The 21458-nt window shown below is 37.3% G+C and overlaps 1 protein-coding gene across 5 annotated transcripts in view; it reads left to right on the forward strand.

The window, feature by feature from the left end:
- The first annotated feature begins 572 nt into the window (after window positions 1-572).
- LOC141945319 (sodium channel protein type 2 subunit alpha-like) overlaps window positions 573-21458 on the forward strand; it is a 78786-nt gene continuing 57900 nt past the window's right edge. For 3 of the 5 annotated variants that reach the window (XM_074873328.1, XM_074873324.1, XM_074873329.1), the window contains exons 1-3: window positions 573-669; window positions 5746-5803; window positions 6382-6447. The gene's annotated coding sequence lies outside the window, so the exon portion shown is untranslated. The remainder of the gene's footprint in view (window positions 670-5745; window positions 5804-6381; window positions 6448-21458) is intronic. The other 2 variants (XM_074873325.1, XM_074873330.1) reach the window with 1 other exon arrangement.

Raw genomic sequence — 21458 nt, forward strand, 5'->3', positions numbered from 1 at the left:
CTCCCACCCAGAAACCCCTTTAGCATCCCACGGGAGCGAAGGGCAGCAAGAGGCAGCGGCCGCGCACGACCCGCGCGCCGCCGCCACCTGCGGGCAGAGCCGCGCCCCTCGCCCCCCGGGCCCCGCCGCCTGCGCCCCCCGGCGTCGCCACCCGCCCCGCGGCGGTCGGGCCCCCTCTCCGGCTCGCCGAGGGGCTGCCCGGCGTAGCCGGCGGCAGCGGGATGGCTGCCCGGAGGAACCGCGCTGTCCCGCCGGAGAGTTTCGAGGTGGCCGCCTGCCGGCAGCGGCAGCCCCAACGGCGCCGCCGGGCCACCGCCGCTCCCGCGGGGACCCCTGCGCGCTCCCGCCGCTCCGCCCTGACGGCCGGGCAGCCCCCGCCCCGCGGCTCCCCCCCGCCCGGGGGCTGCGCCACGGCCCGGCCGCGCCCTCCAGCCCCGCCCGGCCCGCGGCCTCCGCGAGGGGGCGCTGCGGTGGCGGGCACGGCCGCTCCGTTCTCGGGGCCGGGCGAGGCTGGCGGGGGGCGGTGGCTGCGGCGGGGCGGGGCGGGGCGGGGCGGGGGAGCCGGGGAGCCGAGCCGAGCCGAGCCGAGCGGAGGAGACGGTCCCAGCGGCTGGGAGGCGGCGGCCGCCCTACAGCGCGGAGCCAACCCCTACCTGTGGCATGGGCGAAGTGAGTATTTTCCGTCCTGGGTTTTGCCTGTGGGGTTTGCCCGGACTTTGCTCTTAGCTGCCGCTGGCGAGCCCCGCTGCCCCCTCCTCGCCTGGCCTCGCCCAGGAGCACGGCTGGAGCGCTGGGTAGCAGTAGGTAGGGTGTGCGGCGGATCCCCTTGTCTTTCTGGTGCTTCTCTCGTCCCCATCACCGCGGCATCTGGCTTTTGCTTTTTTTTTCTTTTTTTTTTTTTTGCTTTTCTTCTTTTTTTTTCTTTTTTTTTTTCTTTTTTTTTTTAATTTTATTAACTGGCATTAGCATTTGGGGAGCTGGTTTATCAGCAAGTCTCAGGTTCTCGTAGTCTCCAGCTTGTTAAATTCTCTCCCATACACCCATAAAGGAAAGAAAATTGCGCTCACACCGAGCTACATCTGAGGTCCCACTTGGTATCTCTGAGGCAACAAAGAAAACATATTCTTCTTCATTTGCCGTGAAAGAGAGTTGGCAGCCGTGGAGGTGGAGCAGGGTGAGATCTAGATGGAGGATTCTCCTCTGTGCCATCATGTCCCCTTGGTTGCTAAGCAGTGGTGACCACATCTGTAGAAAGATGGAAGAAGCACGCAGAGGAGAGAGAGCAACAGGAAAAGCTCAGAAGAACGTCATGTTCTCATCTCGGGCAGCCTTACCTGCTGGGTATTTGTGTAGAAAATAGAAACCCAACACATTAATTGTTCTTATGCACCTTGTTATCTTAACTCTAAACTTCTCGCATCCCATCTTGTACTCCAGGTAGAGCAAAGTTACTTTGTTTTCCCAAATTGGTTTATCATGACTTATGCAAAGAGTAGTTATTTAGAAAAGTGCACTTTGTGCTCTCCGTGTGAGTGGTACTGCTTCAACCTGAAAAAATTTTGGAAAACGAATGATGGGAGCAACCCTTATACAAAAGTACATGGTTGCTTTATGAAAAGTCATGCAGTGGGAAGTTTTTCATCAAGAAAATTAATTTCAGTACACTTTCATCCTACTTATGTAAATTCAGATTTTGCCATTTAACTTGAAGATTCCAATGTATATAATGGTTCATTACCAAAATATCTCATTGTTTCTGAAATATATTAAAAAGACTTCTAGTTTCAGTGGGATGAAAGAAACAAAATTAAGTAGTGGAAGGGAAAATTTGATTTTTTTTTTTTTTTCCCCCCCAGTTGAACTTGTTTTAGAGCAAATATATGTGTGGGAGTTAGCAACAAAAAAAACCCCCAAGACCTTAGTATTTTGTAAGATGAGTTGCTGTAATGACGTGTTTACCATTTGATGCATAGCACGACAGCACTATTAAGGTGTGAATTCTCATGTGGAATGAAAGGCAGTTCTGACACTGCCATTTTCATGTCAATAGTGTGTGTGTGGAGAAACATCTTCTAGCTTCTAAGTGGACCAAAAATCTTTTTATTAGAATCCAACCAGTTGCTGCATCGTTGTTGTTGTTTGCCAAATGCAGCTTGTTGCAGGCAAATGGGAAGAATCCATCCTGTATGTTGGCTCTGATCTCTCTCTGTGAGAAACACAGCGGCTCCTTGGCCGGCCCTGATGAAAAAGGGTGTGTCGGGGTGGGAAGGCAGAGCTCTGCTGTATGCATCACACTCAGGTTCGGGGCAGTCGGAGGTGTGCACAGGGTGCTGCAAGATTTGCCGAGGGCCAGGTTTGCCATTAGCCAGTCCAAGGGTTTTAATGTTATCTTCACCCACACTCCATCCCTTCACCTGTCTGTGTTAGGGATTCAGGAGGATAGTTTCATCTAGGCTCTTGGTTTTTGCTTCTTTCTTACATGTTTTTAAAAACGCTGTGTTTTTTAAATGGTCTTCTAAAGGTGTGTTTAGCTAAAGTTTATACCAAATACCTAGGCTTTTAAGTAGATTTTGTTAATCTAAGGTTTTATTACCAGCAGTACAATATTGATATGGACAGTTTTTACTTTCAATATTTTATTTTAAAATTTGTTTCTCTTGTTTGAGGCAGAGATGAAGCTTTGAGGTAATGCTTGTAAATACTTTGGTTTTTCTTCATATAAGCAAAGCTAAATTATTGTTAATACATACTTACTACTAACAAGCAGTGATAGCATGTAAAAGACATTCTACCTTATTACAGGCCAAGGAAACATACTATCCCTGGATCCAATCCTTTAAGCACATATGTTCACATTTAATTTTTTTGTAGGGACACTAAGTTGGATGCCTTCTACAGTGTGTCCTTTGGGACTGCATATATGCATACAATCCAGAACATATATAGAGAAAACTGGTATAATTTAATCTTCAGAAGGATTTTTCCCTCCTGTTGAAATAAATTGTAAACTCAGCTCAGGACAAGGATGTATTTATCAATAATAATTACAGATGTCATGCTCCTTAGAGAGAGTTGAGTCATTCTCAATTTGAGTGGTGGTGCTGGCTGAAGCACATTGGTCTGTTATCAGGGGAGATTTCCCATCAATTGTCCTGTTCCTCTTGTTAAGGTTTTTGTCACCATCAGCTAGTTGATTTCCAGATAGGAGATTAAACTCTTTCTCACATTTCTAAACACAAGTTTGCATTTTTCCCCTGCAATGTAATAAGTTCACTATAGTTTTCTTAAAGTCTTGGAAGAAATCCACTGTAGAAATTCAGTAGCAGAGCAGAATTTTAGAAGAAGAATTAAACTGTCTTGCATGCAGTTGTTGCATACTAGAAAAAAACCCAACACAACAGAAATTTAAATATATTTTCATGTGTGAGCAGGTGAGTTTAATACAGTTATTTCCACAGAAGTTCTGTCAAGTTCTCTGTCAAGCTTGGATTCTTTGAAAGTCACACCATGAAATTTTCTTGTCTGGAATTCAGTAAGTTAAGTAAGGCAAAACAACAGTGCTCCAGCAAGCCTCTTTGAGAATATGCACTTTTGTGATATATTTGTGGCAGATATTAAATGCGAAACCCCCTTGTATCTACACATTTAGTTGATCCTCTTGGGTTATTTATTCTGTTGACAAGATTATTGACATATAGATCTAGTTTATTTTTCTTTTAGCCTGAAATGGTATCTGTCTCAGATGATGCATTTGCAGAATCATTATCCAATGTTTTCCTGAACTTTTGAATGTAAAATTCTTGTTTAAAATTGCCATATTTTAGACAGAGTGGCCTGAGTAGCCAGGAGACATAGTGTCCCTCTGTGCCCTTGCAGCCTTACCTGCTCCTGCACACAGGCTGGAGCACATATTCTCTAGCGGCTGTTCCTTCCATCTAGGGGCCAGCAGTGCTGGGGTGCCGTAGGGAGTGGTACTATGCCCAGCGTGCTTGCCAGGGTGTAGAGATCTGATGCTATTTATGCTGCACCCAGTGCAACAGCAGGCAGGTTATCTCTAGTTTTGGTCTGTCTTGTGGGTACTCCTGAGAGACCGCCAAGTCTTGCTGCCTGAGTTCCTGGAAAAAGCTAGGCAAGCTCTTTGCATTTGACTCACTGTTTGGCTTTGTATCTGGACAACTATGATTTACTGTACAGATTATCCTGGTAGGAAAATGAGTAGATAATACAGTGAGAAGATATTATGGAGGAATAATAACCAAATAGTAAACACAATCTTGAAACCCACTTTGATCTCATTTTAAGGTGCATATGACTTTACAGTACTTTTATAGATACTGATTTACCTTGCTACAATATCATTGACAAGGGGGTTTTTTGTGCCTTGAGTATGCAAGTTGAAATCCTACTGTGTTCATTAATACATCTCCAGATTTCCTGAATGTATAAGGTATGTCTTGGACTATTTACAACATCCCTGAGAATGTTGTATTCTCATAATGTCCAGATATTTTTACTGTGTATAAATAACTTTAGATCAGTGGATGAGCTATTACAGATTGTATAAAGGCTGCATCCTCCTCTTCCTACTGCATTTGCTGTCTGTTCTTTCCATTAGTAATTCTTGACCATTTCACACCTCGTGTTTCTTACCATAGCCAACCTTGTGTCTCCACCATTTCCTTCTGACTTACTCTCAGGCTGCTGCCTCCACCCACTGTGATGATTGCCCTCTCATGCTGGCAGTTTAACCACAAGTGTAGAGGAAATATTTGATATTTGATCAGATAGCAGCCAGGAAGGAGCTGTTTGTTTCTAGTACCCAAATGCTTAATGAATGTGTGTATACTTCTTGGCCATCTGGTTTGATCAACTCGTCTGCAAATACTTTATAATAGTGAGAAGTGTGCCTTATGAGTCGCTGGCCAGCCAGCGAGGAAATGTTTGGTTTGAAAGTCTGCCACCTGGTAGGGACTTGTGCTTCTTTGCCCTAAATTCATCAGTGGCTTCTCTGGTACCTGCTGTCTGGGAGCTGCACATTTCCTCAGCATTGAGACTGTGGTTGACCAGTAAGTGGTGTGTTTTTTCTGTGCTTGCTCAGCTCTCGTATCTCCATCCTGATTCTATCTGGGAACTCTTCTCTTACAGCAAGGTTTATATTCAAGCAGAAAACCTCAAAGGAACTGAAATAAATTCAATAATTTGAAGGTATGCAGTACCTTCAGAGTTTTTAATATGTATACCCAGATTAATTGGTATAGTCAGAAGCAGAGGAAAGCAGTTACAGTATATTGAGTAGCTACAATGTATTTAAAAAGGCTTTGCAGCATTTTGTTGAAGAAACTTATGATTTGCTACAAGTTTTGCTGGATTTATTTCTGTAGTGCATAGGGTGGTTCAAAATTATTTATTTTTTTTTCCTAACTAGATACTTGGTGGGGGAAGGGGAGGGTCATTATTCAGGAGCTGAAATTACTGGATAGAGTAATTCTAGTGGTGGTTGTCATTGAATACATACAAGCCAACTGAGACGAGAGGAAGGAGAGAGTGGGGCTCTAAAAACAGTCCAGTGAGGTGATAGCTATTGAAGAAAATAAGTGTGGAGGCACTGCTTAGCTAAACATGTCTATAGAAAGAGCAGTGGGGGTGAAGGAACTTCATATTTGGAGTCATCTCACATTAAGGTTGCCATGAAGGTGACTACCTTCCTTACCTCATCAAAACCTGAAATATCTTTATTTAAAATAGAGACCTCAAGTTCAGCACAGTCAGAGGGATCTCGTCCAGGAACAGAGCCACTTACTGGGTAGGTGACAGTGGTTTTCATGGTGTAATCTATTTTTTCTTCTCTCCTACCTTAGTAAAAATACAATTCCTTTTTTGCTACAGTACTTATTTGGGGACTTGGACTCCAGCTTTTTGTGGTGGTGATGGGTTGTGTTGAACCTCTGTTAATCTCACAATCTATGTTGGTGGATATAAGATAGTGTATCTTGCTTGACCTCTGCCTGCACTCAGTCCTGTCACTGATGGATTCAAAATTCTTGATCAACACAGCCTGTATTTCTTCTGTAACCTGCGCATCAGATTTCAAAGAGCATAACTACATGACATAGTGGCCATTGTGTTAGATAATTTTGAGCTCTATATTTTGTGCCACATTTATTAAGAAAAATGTTAATTAACTTACATTTAGATTCAATAATAGATCCTAATTCTCAGAATCTTATTTTTCTGTTTGAAGGCTGACTGATGTATTCTTACATCATCATATTTTCCCATGTTAGATACATCCCATGTAATGATGTATTTTTACATCATTATAATTTCCTATGTTAAAAAGAGATCTCAAGTTATTAACTTCATTAATAACATGACCCTCAGTTTTAGGTGAGAAAAGATATTTCCGAATTAGAGTGATGCCTTGGAGGACTTCTAAAGAATATATAAGTAAGTAAAACCAATGAGAATTGTTACTTTTTTTTTACCTTTATAATCTTAAAGACTTAAATCTATTGTATGTCCTTCAAGTGATGTATCAATTTTCAGTTCTTTTTTGTAAGACGAAGACTGTCATAGAGAAGACGTGCCTTAAAGCTTTCATGGTGTAGATACTTGTGGTTAATATTTAATGATGATTCAGAGATGATATTTAATGATATTTTGTAGCAGTTTCTGTGGCTTAGAAAAGATTATTTTGTTAATTAGATTTAATAAATTGAATGAAAGAAGAGTCCATTTGTCTGGAGCACCAAATAGCCATGATGACATATTTTTTCTTTCTTTCCTTAACTCTCCTTCCGTCTCCTGATCCCTAGAGGCATATTTTATTTTCATCTTGCTGCCTCTTTGTCCTTTCACTGAATTCAAGCAGAGTTCTTTCCTTCCATGTAGTGATGATGTATGACTTCATGGATGATGAAAAGGAATAAAATAATGACTTCCAGAGGCTTTGCTGCACTAAGTAAACAGAGATTGGGTTTGTGATGATTTACACTTATGAGCAAAAGTATCTGCATTTATTTCCTTTTTGAATAATCACAGTGGTTTTCTATTTAGGGATAAGACACATACTGCTGTCATGAAACATGTGCACCAATATATCTGAGATAATAATTTGGAGAAGTCCAGAAGCTTGAAATGGACTTTGGCGAGGCACTACAAAACTAAGAGTGTCTCTTGTTTGCTGCTGTAGAAAGCTGATTCAGTTCTCCACAAAGTCTTCAGACACTTGCTTTCTGAGAAGTTTTATCTATTGTGAAAAGAGAGTACAGAAATTATTGTAGCCTTGTGCTTTTTCACCTTCTTGTTTTGTGGATTCTAAAGATTTCCCAGAGCCTTTCAGAAGCACTGTTTTTTGAGACTGTTGTAAATTATGCACTTTCTGCTGCATAGCACTTTACTTACTTTTTATTAATTTCTTTGAGTTGGACACAGGGCCAAATGGACCAGCAACCCACAAGATTCAAACAATTACATACTAATTTAAAGGCATGTGAAGGGTGAGAGAGTGTTTCTATTAATCTAAAAAAAAAAATTATTTGACAACTCTAAAATGACAAATCATAGGGATTACTTTAAAATTAAATAGTACTGCATGGATCTGCTGAACAATTATAATTTTGCTGAGGTGCATAGATACAGAAGTAGAGTGTTCTGCACTGAAACCAAAGTCACTCTAGTCTAGAAATGAATCTCAAATCTCAAGTTCTTACATTGTAAAGTGTTTTTCAAGGTTTGTGTTTTGGGGCTGTGAGTTTTTTGTGGTTTGTTTTTTTTGGTGGGTTTGTGTTTGTTTTTATTTTACAGCCACCATACTATACCATACCATTAGCTTTCACTGTAAGAAAAAAGTAAATAAGTAAATTTCTAGTTCTTGGGGAAGTGATGACTGTTGGTTTTTGTTTTTTAGAGAAATGGTTGACAATGTGGCAATAAAACAGAAGGCAAATAGCATCAAGCATTTATAAGCCTCAGAACAGCAGCTCCCATTCTTTTAAGAAAATGCCATCATTTCTAGGGCCAAACACAGGCATATTGTATGTTTGAGAGCAGTACTAATATATTTTTATTTTTCTCAAGCTTTTATGTTGTTAAAACATTTATGTTAAAATGTTAGAAGCAGGACAACAGTGTCTGACAAGGACACTAGTTGCTGCTCCATTTGTATTTGTTGTTAACAAGGTTTCTTGTCCAGCTCAAATGGAAATAATAAATAAGGATGATCTTTCAGTTTTTCTGTTTAGACTCTGTCCCTGATCAGTCAGGCTGAGGACAATGTTCCTCTCATCTTTGGATGAATGTGTCAAATGACAGTAGCTTGGTACTTTGTAAGTAATTTATGAAATGTAAATGTGCGTGAATTTGAAGATATACACAATTTTTTCTTTCTTAAGCTCATTCATAGAAGTGTTTTTTGTCTAAGCTATAAAATACACAGATAAAAAAAAAAGACATACTTCCACCTTGTCTGGAGTTCTAAGAGATGCAAGGAAGTGAGGGGGAAGGAATGCAGGCACAGACTAATAGGCTATTCCACTCTCCTGATGAATACCTGATTAAATTATTTATTCCTCCTGTATGACTGGAAAGAAAGGAACATTGAAGGTTTTGAAGCTGAGTGTCATTCCACAGTGCTGATAAGGTACAGTGACTCTGGTGGTCTGGTCTGAACCAGCTTCTTTCTTTTTGCCTGAAAAAGGAAGTGGTGGTGAATTAAGTAAAAAAAAAGGAAATTATTTTTTTAAACCAACTGCTGCATTTTATATAGGTGCTTTTTTAAGAAATGTTTTCTGTGAATGTCTTGCAATTCTGTTTTAATTATATTGTGGTTGTGCAATATTATTGCTGCTTTCTGCAGCAAGGTAGCACTTTGGGGCAAAGACTCCCTTGTTTCTCGGGAGCTATGTACTACTACATGTATATTATGTGCCTACATCAAGGAACAATAGATTAGTTCATGTACTAAATTACATTTTGGTGTGTTTTTTGTTTGGTTTGGGGTTTTTTTGTTGTTTGTTTTTCACATGGCTGTCTAAAAAGATGTCTTTAATCCAATGGAAAAGCAGAGAAATATGGGGTTGAGTTTTGGCACTTCTTATTCTGAATTTGACACCATTTGATTTTCTTCTGCACACAGAAGTTATAAATGTGCATATGAGTTAAACGGTGGTAGTCAATACAGGAAGCTTTAGCCAATAATACAGTATTTGATGTCAAAATGCATGATGGAAAATGCTATTTTTGAAATCTTCACAATGAGTTTGAAAAAGCTGTTTATAATACAAATATTTAATTTTAAGAATATTTTCACATGAAGAAAACATATTATGGGTATTTCTAATAGTTTTCTTTAAATTTCATGTTTTAATCCGCCCAAGAGCTTTTGTTTATACGCAGTTTGCCATCTGCTCTCTCAGCTTTGATGCAGGGGTTGGGAAGGAGATATGGCCTCTCGAGCCCTTCTCGTTGCTTCAGATGTTGCAAAAAAAGAAAAAAAGGCCCTCAAATTTCTTGTTTTACTCCACATTTACTACAGAGCTTATAGCAAGACTCTTTCATTCAATTGCATATTTACTTTAGGGTGATTCCAGATCCTCCCTTAAAATGACAAAATTGCATGAAGAATGAATTTGATCCAGTATTATGGAATGCTACCCGTTATTTTACCAGTAATCCTTTACCTGGAATATAATTCCTCTAAATGACTATTTTTTAAAAGGCACATTGTGATATAGCCACCTTTGCCAGTTGCAAATCTGAGTTGGAAGAATTGGGGGTATGTCCATCCCCTATATGCTTATGACTACTATGAGTTACTGTAGGTATATTTTCAAAGATCCGCCTGTAGGTTGTCCATATTCATCTGGTGCTTTGTGCTGCAAAGTAAATGATTAGCAGGTGTTACTTCCAGAAGTATTCCTAATGGTTGTAGATTTGATAATGAACAAACACTGATAACTATCAGGAAAATCAATTTAGGTATTTCCTGTGCTAATGATGCTATATTAGTAAAAGTGGGACTCTAGGAAGTGCTTTCATGTGTGTGAGGTGGGGCCTGTAATGATCAAAAGGGTATTTACCTCTGTATTGGAGACAGGGACATCTTTCAGGCAGGGACAGGCAGACAGGCCTGTCATCATAGATGGGCAGGAACATCTTTCACGGGATCATATTGCCAAAGCCCTGTCCAACCTGACTTGTTGAACCATGCCAAGTGCCCAGGTGGGTTTGTTCAGAAGGGTTGTGAATTGTGGGGGAAATTGGTGATTCCAAGCCAGTAGATGGTTCTGTGACTTCTGAATGGGTATTATCAGCAGATGTATTTCCATGGTTTTTTTCTTCTACCAAGTGGCACGCCCTGATAATATAGCATGAACTTGGTAGATTTTTTTTTTGTAGTCATGCAGCTGATTCAATGATTGCAAACATTTTTAATATTTCAGAATTTATCAATATAATATAAATATAATATACAATATATATACAATATAAATAAATATATTTCAGCTAGGTCAATAACACTATCAACTCTGTCTCATTAGTCATTGAATTTTTGAGCATGTTTGGAAAAATATGTATATCTATCATACTACTATGAGGTGAAAAAAAGAATTTTCTTTTGAATTCTTTGTATGTTATCAATGACCAGAAGAGTGGATTGCACCAAACACATTTGTCTACAGATTATCATGAAATAGCTCATACAAGTTGATCCTTTTCTCACTGATCTTCAAGAATCTTTTATACTTAATTGCTGAAAGTTCTTTCTCATTGAGAGAATCCTTGAAACTGGGCTCTGAATCAGGTAGATTGTTTGCAGAACATATTTCCCTGGATTGATTCTTATATTATCAATAATAATGCTTCCTTAATTACTATCAATATTTCAATGCTTTTCAACAATCCAATGTGGTATAGTGTTTTTCTGCTGCCTCTTATTCATATATCAGCTGGCAATTGATTTCAACCAGTGTAATCTTGATTTTGAAACTCTAAGTTTAAATGTGGAGAGCAAAACATTTTCAGTGGAAAGAAAATAATTATGAAATTAGATTACTATTTCAGATTTGGATTTCTTTTTTCATTCAGCAGATTTTGTTTTCTTTTAGAGGATACTGTCATATCTGTTTATTTGTTCATCATTTCCCCTGCAGGTGCAAGGGTAGCATTAACTTTGGGGTTCTGTTTTAGAATAACTTAATCTAATCCAGTTAATTTTTTGTTGTCCATAACTGTTGTTTATACAATCTAGAACAGCAGTAATTTTTCAGAAACGAGTAAATGAACAAAGTAAATGAAAACGAGAGATGTGTTTCTGGCTATCCTTTAGAGACTTCTGTGGTGTGGGTTTTGTATGGTTTTGTGCAAGTTGAGAAAGGTTTCCTGTTGTATTCTTGCCAACTGGGTGTACTGTCAGATAAATTTTAATGCAGACCTGTCTCACAATATAGAGCCAAGTAAAATAGAAAACCAAGAAAAAAAAGGGATGAGGGAGGACAAATACTTCAAAAAATATAAAGACTTTTGGATTCAAGCCCCAGAGAAAATGAGTGCCAAAGCTGTCTTGAAGCTCCATTGTTCTGGTTTATGATCACATGAGTGTCTGAAAGTGACTTAGAGAATTAACATTGTTTACAGAAAAGACTCAGTGGTCATAGGGAAAAATTTTCTTTTTAAAAGAATTACATCCCTGAACAAAACGGAGCAAAACAGATGGAGTTTAACAAAAGCAGGGCTCATTTGATTGTGAAGGAGACCTGTGGTTATCATCCTAGTCTCACCATAACATTTTCTAAGACTTAAATCCAAGCAATCTGTTTTTCAAGTTTCTTTCACAATCTTTTTACCCTTTGTCTTTTACTTGTGATAGAAAGCAATTCTGTAGCGAAATAGGTCTGACTTTTAGTATAGGAAAACCAAAGGGAATGCTTCCTATCTTTTTACTTCAGCCACTGGCATAATAGTGAAAATAGCTTGGTTAACATTTGGGTACAATGACGATGCTGGTGCCTGCTTTTCTTTTTTTGTGATAAATTTGGCATGAGGAAAAAGGCCATCACTGTTTCCTCTCGCTCCATTACATCCCCTCTAACTGCTATGCTGTTTGTAATGTTACCATGTTCTGCATGTTCCTACATTGCTGTTTAGATAACAGGTGTATATTTCCTATATATATTTTCTGCTTTAGCTGGAGGAGTTTCTTTGAATCTCTAACACATTTTGATTTGTCTATGCCTTCCTGACACTGTTGCTTGATGGGCATTCCTATGGATATTCTGTAGCTACAGTGTCAAAGTGAAGGCACAATCTTACATTAGTGTTCATATTTATAAAAAGTAAGGGATTTAGTAAACTCACAGAAATGTATGTAAATGTAATTGTGAAATGTTATTGTGCTATATTAATTGAATTGGTCAGGACATAATATGCGGATGACAAGACTCATTTCCTTATATTAACTATATTTTTGTTTGTAGATCAGATTGCTTTTTGACAGTAAAGCTGAAGTTGAATGTAACTGTGATTTTTTTTTTTAATACATATATCATCAATAATAGTAAAATACCGTAGAAAAAGGAAATAATCTAAATCTGAGTTTAATCAACAGTTCCATCTTGATTTTAAATTTTAGTAGTGAAAGGCTGCGTTCAGTAGGTTTTGATTCAAAATACTGATTTAAATTCAAACTAAAAAAATAATGTTGCAATATAAACAAATGGTTATTCCATATATTCCATTTTGTCTTATATTTTAGGCTTTTAAAAAAAGTTACTTGGCTTATAGACCTGCTAATTAAGAGTTGGTAATTAGTTTCCAGACTTGATCTGCTGCAAATTCTTGCCTCTTGTGTGTCAATTCATATTCCTATACATCTGTGAATATCTGTTTTCCTGTTCAACTATGGAAGCGTTTTCATTTTCTGTTTCAAAAATGGTGTGATTTATTAATTATTAAATTATAACTGAGGCCAGGTTGCAGTTTCTCAAGAAAAAGCTAGCTATCACTTTTAACTTGGAATGAACTACCTAAATAGATCACCCAGGACTAAAGGTCAGATAATGTTCTTTTCAGATCTTGTCAAAATCCAGGAACTTCAAAGCCTAGGTCATGTTAAGGCTTAAATTTGAATTCAGATAGTTTAACTGTGGCCAAGACAAGATCTTTTTACTAACAGATTATCAAACACTTCTGTGTTTTTTTCTAATATTCTTACTATTTGGCAGTTTTCATATGAACTGCTTTACAAGCTTAGGAAATTAATAATACTTGTATTTTCCTATTTCATAAATACATATACTCATGCATGTTTATTCAGGGATGCAGTTTATATAAACAAACTTTATTTTGAATTTATATTCAGTTTAGTGGATGAGGGGAAAGAAAAAGGATAACTGGGATTGCCAAATAAGAGAGGTTTTCTTTCATTCCAGTCCTTTCTAATACCCCATGTTGTCAAGGTTCTGCAGGTTTTGATGGCAATTGCTGTTCTGTTCCCATAACTCAGTTACCTCCCCGCAGGACACCGGTAGAACCATCATCTTTGATAGAGATCTGTCCAGCTCCTGTGTTCTGGCTTTACTTAGGGGACACAGCTATTCTTTAGGGCACTCCTCTGGGAAGAACTGAATATGCAACTTAAAGTATGCTAGTATTTTCTTGCTGTTGATTTATTAAAAAATGGTATTAAAAACTGCATCTGTTCATTTTTGGGTTTTTTTTAGTGTGGATTCAAATATTTAGAAAATAAAGCTTTCTGTGTACAGATTGGATGCAGTATAAACAGTGGCATTAGCGTTGCTCCAAAATCTCTCATTACTGTGAACAGAACTTTTAGCTGGAAGTAAGTGAGCAAGGTTTTGTTGTGAGAATTCAGTTTCTGATACATGTCTGCTTTCGTCTTTATCTCCTGTGACTTACCATCATGGTGTCACGTATTGTAGCATATTTTCTCGTTTCGTCTCATGCTCTCATGTTCACTGGGAAGCAGATAGTGAACTTTGCCAATGTGGTTGACAGCCTCAAAATCTCTTGTAGCAACACAGGACTGCATTTCAGGCTGTTGAACTGAAAGGAATAATTGGTATTGAACAGTCATCTCAATTTCACAGGCTTATTCTGGTTCTGTGGCTTTTTAATGGATGTCATGAGTAAACAGGTTTTTTTCTGATACATATAAAAATTCAATAATATACTGGAGGTGCTAAATCCTTTCTGAACCTGCTGTGTGAACCTTTTCAAGAACATCCTGCCATACATCTCTGCAATGATGTATGCTGATGCAATTTTCCATTTTCAGGGTGTTTGCACAAAGACACAGAATGGATTTGGGAATTTTGCCTCCATATCACTATAACCCGAGCCAGGTTTTACTGATTGCACCCAGCCTGTATCCATTTGCAGAGCAGCAGCTGAGCCTCACTAGGAAATTAGGCACAAAAAATTGACTCAGATTACACTAATGAGCCCATTAAGTGAGGTATAGAGAGCCTGTCTGGCCAGAATGAGGAACTGAAAGAGGTCTTACTGTACTCTTTGCTTTGTCTTTTACATTCTGTAGTCAGTTTTCATCTTCTGTATATTTACTTGGGGGGGAGGTAGTTGCTTTCTTCTCCCCCTTGTCCTGTCCTGTATCTTATTTGCAAGAAGAAAAAAAAAAATCATATTCTTTTCCAACATCTGAGGGAGAAAACCTGACACAATTGGTGTTTGCAGACTATAAAGCACTAACAAAGCACACCTGCTTTCTAAAATTTTTCAAAAGATTTGTCTGTGCAGTTATGCTCTCTGACCATTTTACAGAACTTGTCATTTACTATGTGAAAAATCAACAACAAAATTACTAATTTTTAAAATAGTCATTAGAATCACCTAATAAAAATCTTGTCACATTTATTATGTCATAACAATGTTATTCATAACAGCAAATAAAGATTGCTTCAGAATTTTAGCAGTTTTAATGGAAAAATGTATTTTGTGTTATAGACATCTGCTTTGCTGCTATGACCTAAAGGAAACAATAATGTTTTGAGCTTTCTGATAGATAAAAAACAGGATATGTGTACATTTATTTTTTACTGTTTCAGATCCAGTGAAACACAGGTTTGGGTTCTGCAGTATGATATTAACTTGTATCTTGTTAGTTTTTGTTACATTTTCTCTGCCATTTTTTTTTAATTATTATTAAAGAGGACTTTCCTAATTTCAAAAAAAAGTCTTCTGTTTTTTAAACCTTGATTTGGGGTAGCTTAAAGAACTCATTCTCTTTCAGTTCCTAATTAATTTTTGTTGTTCAGGAGGGAAGTTTTCAGCTGCAGTTTTTTGGGAGCTGTGCTGGTTTGACATCATTTATTGCTGTTGCTTTGCAGTTGTGTTAGCGATGGCCCAATACTTAAGCAGAGAAACAGAAAGGAGAATTTGATTACAGACCAGCAAAAAACCTGCAGCAAGTATTTCCAAGCTGTACCTGGTAGAACACAAACCAGGAAGCTGGAGGAGCAGGTGGTGCTGAGGACTAACAGAGAGCTGGTAAAAGAAGCCTGGGCTTGCATGAGGAGCAGGGTGGAATATGGTGGGTGAAGGATTTACTAAGGGACCTTGGGAGATTCTGGAGAGTCCCCGTGGCAGGACATGGGGAAGCAACCTGGAACAGACCCCTTGAACTTACTGAATTCTTACTGCAGGTGATATAAGGTAGGTAACCTTAGCCTTGTTTTGAGCTGGCTGACTTCCAAAGGTGCCTCCCAAACTATTTTTTTTTCTTTGATTTTGGTAATCTTATTTTACATAACTGATTATAAATATAATACTAAAAATCTTATCAGAAATTGACTTTTTTTCTCTAGCTGTAGTTGAAATAAACTATATCTTCTACTTCAAACATGGTATACGTGTTCCCTGTGTGGGAATACCCAAATCCAATGTTTTCTTTTAACTTTCACAAAATTGGTCATAATTCACAATAATACATTCTGCATTAATGAAAGTTTCTTTGATGTAAAGACTGTGTTGGTACAGTCAGAGGGATCCCAATGCATTGACTTTAATCTGATAGAGGTAAGACATTCAAGATAATTTTATTTTTAAATCAATTTTATAGCAAAGTTACTGGAATGATGATAACAAAACTGAACCATGTAACAGTCTAAAGTCTAAAAAAATTATAGCAAGTGCTACATCTGCATGAGTTGGAATAAATCACTTGGAGATGTTTCTGCAATATCTGAGTATCATGTACAAACTTTGAGTAATTTACATCAGGCATTCTGATGTATGTGGCTCAACAGATGACTTTGATTCCATGCTTATAAGAGCCAAACTAATGAAAAACCCCATGTATGTGGATGTGTGCAGTTTCTTTGCTGTGCACAGTGCTTATATACTTTGTAATATTGCGTGCATGTGATTTATTTATTACTGTATTAATAATTCATTAATACTAAATTATGAGGTCTGAACAAATTGTGGAACAGTTCTGGTTTGCTGCTGAGGCAGTGTCTCTGGATAGTAAATGAACTTTGAGAGGATGTGTTTTAATGGCTTAGCAATGGATTCACTGTGAAAATTCCAGCACCTAGCTATGAAAAGGCAAAAGAAACTTCCTCTCAGCTCTAAATCTTTTAACTTGCAGTGAAAACATCTTTAAAGGAAGGATTATATATTTATTTTTGAGAGAGAGAACTGAAATTGAAATTGTTGTTGGGTTGTCTAATTTTTCTATCAAAAGCTGGGTATAAGTTATTTCTCTAGTAAATGTTTTGTGTCTTTTGTAGCTATGACTGATTCCAAGAATTATCCCATTTCCTAAAAAGTGATAAATTTCGCAAAATCCAGTGAGTTGCCTTCAAAAAACCAGAGGCTTATCTTGTTGTATCCTAGTAACTACTGACAGCAGTTCCATCCGTCATGGGGGTTCCCCCAGGCACCAGTGCAGAGGATCAGCTATATGTCTTCGAGAATTCTTTCTCAAATAGCACCCTCAATAAGCAATTTATCTGAGACATTTTGCTTCTATTCCAACTCTTCCTGTGTAATGTCTTGCTATCTAATGATTGGTAAGAACAACCAATCAGTAAATCTAGATTGTCTTCTGGGTTTATGGACAGAGCTCTGTAGATATTAGTATGATGATAATACATTGCCAACAATGTGAGGAACATGTGTCTCTTCTAAGCAAAGCCAAGAAAAGCCATATTGTTGTTTTAGTCAGCTCTGTGGACCCCAATAAATTTGTGATGATTAATGGAAAAATATATTTGATCATAAAAGGACATGGCCATTAGCAGTACCACTGTATGACAAAGGAAAACAAAATACTTAGTCAACAAAATAGGTTATTGAAAACTCATACTATGTTTGATGTAATGGTCTTGCCAGGCTTTAGTTAGACTAGTGTATCATATGGATTAACTTGAAACGTCCTTTTGTTTGAGGAGTGAATGCAGGTCGTTGAGATAGGCTCACCTCCTTTCATTTGTTGCAACATTTGCTGAAATGGTGTGCAGTATAACCTACCTCCTCCTCCTAAATTTACTTAATGTTGAGTTCTCTCTCAGGGGAGACTCATTTAGAACTTCAAATAATTTAAAATTTCAGGTAGATTATATATTTGTTTAGAAAGGTAATGAATTGCTTGCTTGTCTTATATGGATATGAAGTTCCAACTGCTGGAGACAAGAAATTCTGTGTTTGTCTCTGAAGGAAGGCAGAATATCGGTAATTTAAAGTGACCTGTTTCAGGGGAAATAATATCCTTAAGTAGGAAGTCAATAAACCTCTTGTGCAATAATAATTGTTTGGATGCAGAGATCGTTAGATTCGTTATTTCAGATACTGCTGCTTTTTGCTATGAGACCAGGAAATTCTCACCTGGAGAAATGTATGGAAATTTCCATATACAAGAAGAAATGCATGGCACACTCCTTTTGTTTAAGCTATTTAAAATAATCTGATTGCCACTTTTTGTAGATACACTTCCCCAGAATTAAAGCTCTCAATGGAGATATTTCAGAACTTCTTTGGTTTGATTGACTAGTTGTCTTTGGTTGCAGTAGAACACTGGCCTTCTCTGTGTGACTTTGTTAAAGGTGGTAATTTACTCTGAGATTGATGCCTAGACATCTCTGGTGCTCAACTTTTTTCAGACAGCTTTTGGGAAGAGCCTCTGACTTATTCATTAGTGTTTCAGTCTTAAACAGAATGTTTTTAGTCCATCACCTTTATTCACAGCCCTGAGTTTTGGGAGATTTAATTGAAACTTTCTCCTATAACGTAGTGTTGGACATAGGAGTAGCTGTGGTTTTGTGGTTTTTTTTCCCTTTGGTATTCATTTTACAAAACATAAGTGAAGAAGATCCCTGACAACACTTTGTGATTACACACAAGCTTAAAATTTTCTTGGATTTTGAACTCAACATTAATATATTTACCATAGAGAAGTGTCATGGCTGTGGTTTTGCAATGAGGCTTCTCGCAACCAGAATGTAGATGTTAGGCCAAATGTTAGGTATCTTGTCTCCATGTCCATTTTATTTTGCAGGAAGTTTGCATTTTATGCATGGAAAAATGCCTCTGCTTTTCACTTAACATGTCCTTCTCCAAGCATGTCACTTAATATGTTAAAATATATTATTCTGGTTTCATATGCAACTGTAATACAGTGCAAATTCACTTCTTGTGAAAGTTATTATTCTCCCATTAATTCAGAAGAGAAATGTTGCTTATTGACTCCAAGTTTATGATTTCCAAATGCAGTTTCTTTGTAAATGTTTGCTCTTGATAACAAAGACTGTTTGGGAGACCTTAACCACTTTAAACATAATTGAGGTTTTTTTTAATGTCCTTCATATGTTAATGGAAGTTGAGAGTGGCTTTGGATAAAAGTAATTTAACATTAGTCATGTAACATAATGGTGTATACAATTATGCTGCTTCTGCTGTTCAAGAAAGCAGAGTGGCTGAGCGCCTTCCAATAAATGGTCCGTTACGCAAGAAGGACCTGCATAATCAGCTTTAGATATTACGTTAAAAGTTTTGGTTCTCATATATATGCTAAAGCAAATAAGAATTCTTGATTTAAGAACTTGGACCAAATTCTGGGTCTTAAGTTTGTTGTGACGTAGTATTTGACAGGTAATAAATGAACTTGTGAACTTGACATAAATGTTTTTCCAATTTCTAATAGTGCAATTTCTGGATTTCTTTGTACATGTATGTGAATATTAAGCTCTTATTCTGTGCATCAGAATCCTTCTAAGGACAGCGCAACTTTGTCAGGATCTTATTTGAAAAAAAAAAAAAAAAAACCAACCCAAAAAACTTATTTATGACTTTCCGCTTCACACAAAAAAAGATTATTCCTGAAAAAACATTCTTTTCAAGCAAAAAGTTTTGGGTTCTTTTTACTCATTTTAAAAATTGCACTCTCCAAGAAAATCTGAAATGAGCACATGTGCGGGTCATAATGCCATGACTACAGTCTGTAAGAATTTTGTAGATGTCTGGATTTATGTAGCAAAACATATTAAAGCAAGACTTCTGCCTATTGTGCAATTCTTTTCTTCACAATTTCATTTCAAGGATGTGTGCTTTTCTTTTTCAGCTGGCATTCATTCAGTGAAGGTGAAATTTGAGCCAGAGAACTTCTGAAAATTTAATCTAGAATTACTGTAGTACTTTCTTCTTTTCTGAAAGTGTTATTTATTGACTTCTTGGAATCACTGCAGCAAATATGTAATGTAAGAGAAATTTAACTCTGAAAAGTAATTTGCAATGTTGTCATTGCCATTCTTGTTTTTCTTGTACGTTTGAGTTCTTATTCTGTAAATGAAGCCAGACTAAGTAGTTCTGAAAAATCTTTTTTTTTATTGTTTTTTCTTTTTTAAAACACTTTTATTCCTTCCTTTAAATTTGAGTGCTTAAGGAAACAGACATCTTCCTGGAGATCTGTTTTCAATTTCCTTTTAAACATCCCCCTAAACCTGCCTTTTCTAAAACTTTATTTTCTCTGTTGTACAAGAATAAAAGTTCTTTTTCACTGTGTTTTCGCTAACTTCTCTTGGTGCATGAACTTACAGGATTTAAATCATACAAGATCAAGTCCATATAATTTCTGGATAAAATACATTTTGGATTATTTGGGGGATCTGACAGTTACATTGTAAAGAGTTCATATAGCTAAAGTCAACTCAAGTGGTGTACTCAGTTTTGTAACTGAACACAATTATTGGGTAATAAGTACTCGGTGTGAAGAAAATAAATTTATCCTGTATGATGGCTGCCCTTCCTTCATACTCTCAGCTAATGAACACAAGGAAACTAAACACTGCAAGTACCATGATTAATTGTAAATACATATAGAGAGTACTGTTTCGTAGCTTAATATCTGAGCAGCTACAGTATGTTATTATGTGGTATCCATGGATATATATAATTTTTCTATTTATCTTTTAAGCATTGAAGCAAGGAGTTAGATGCATACTCATTTAAATCCACTGGTAGAAATAGTATTTGAAAGTTTTGATGGTTGTCTTTGCTATGAATTTATACAGAAAAATTATCCAAACTTACACAGGTCATAATGTAATTAACTTGATGTCATCATCTTTAGTGTCATAAAAGAGAAGTGTTTTGGATCAAGGGTTACCTAGCACACATTATCAGTGCTTTGTGTTGGAAACTACATAAAGTCTTATTTTGCCGTAAACTGATTTAATGATACATAAATACAGCAGCAAATTGAAGGAGGAATCTGGAGAACTGAGGAGAAAAAAACCTCCACACATTGTTAATGAAACTGTGCAAGACCTAACATCAGGATTTACAAAAGCAAAACTGTCCCACAAAGTAACACAAGCACAAAAAATGTAAAAATAAGTTTAAGTGACTGGCATAATTTATTTGACTCAAAGAAAAGGTTCACTGAACTCGTATTGCCAGATGAAAATTTTTACTGTAAATACATGAAAGTAGAAAGCACCAGTGGCTGACGGGCTACTGAAGTGAAAGACTAGTCTTAGTGTAGGAGCATATCTGATATAAACTTGTGTTTAGATTGTAAAAGGAGTTAACAGTTTGAGGAAGCTTTAAATTAGGATTATTATCCAGGGATTTGGCTACATGATTTATTCAGACCTAACTAGAAGCAGGGTCTTGAAATTTTAAGTATTTCTGTGGTCTGCAAAAATGTCATAGTAGTCACTTATGTGAATGACAGAAATATCATACTTGCTAGAGTAAAGATATGTGCATGTCACATTTCTGACAACGTAAATCACGTTTTTCACTGGTTTTCATTGTGTTGTCAACCATAAAAAACTTTCACAGTTTTGTATTTGCTATGTGTTGGCTCCATTCCAGATTTTCTGTTTGATACATCAGTGATTGGATTGGGTGGTTGTGAGGACTGAATTTCCTGGATCTGCACTTGGTGAATATATTTTCAGACATAAAGGGAAAAGGCA

The sequence above is a fragment of the Strix uralensis genome, chromosome 6 (genome assembly GCF_047716275.1).
Source record: "Strix uralensis isolate ZFMK-TIS-50842 chromosome 6, bStrUra1, whole genome shotgun sequence".
Lineage (NCBI taxonomy): Eukaryota > Metazoa > Chordata > Aves > Strigiformes > Strigidae > Strix > Strix uralensis.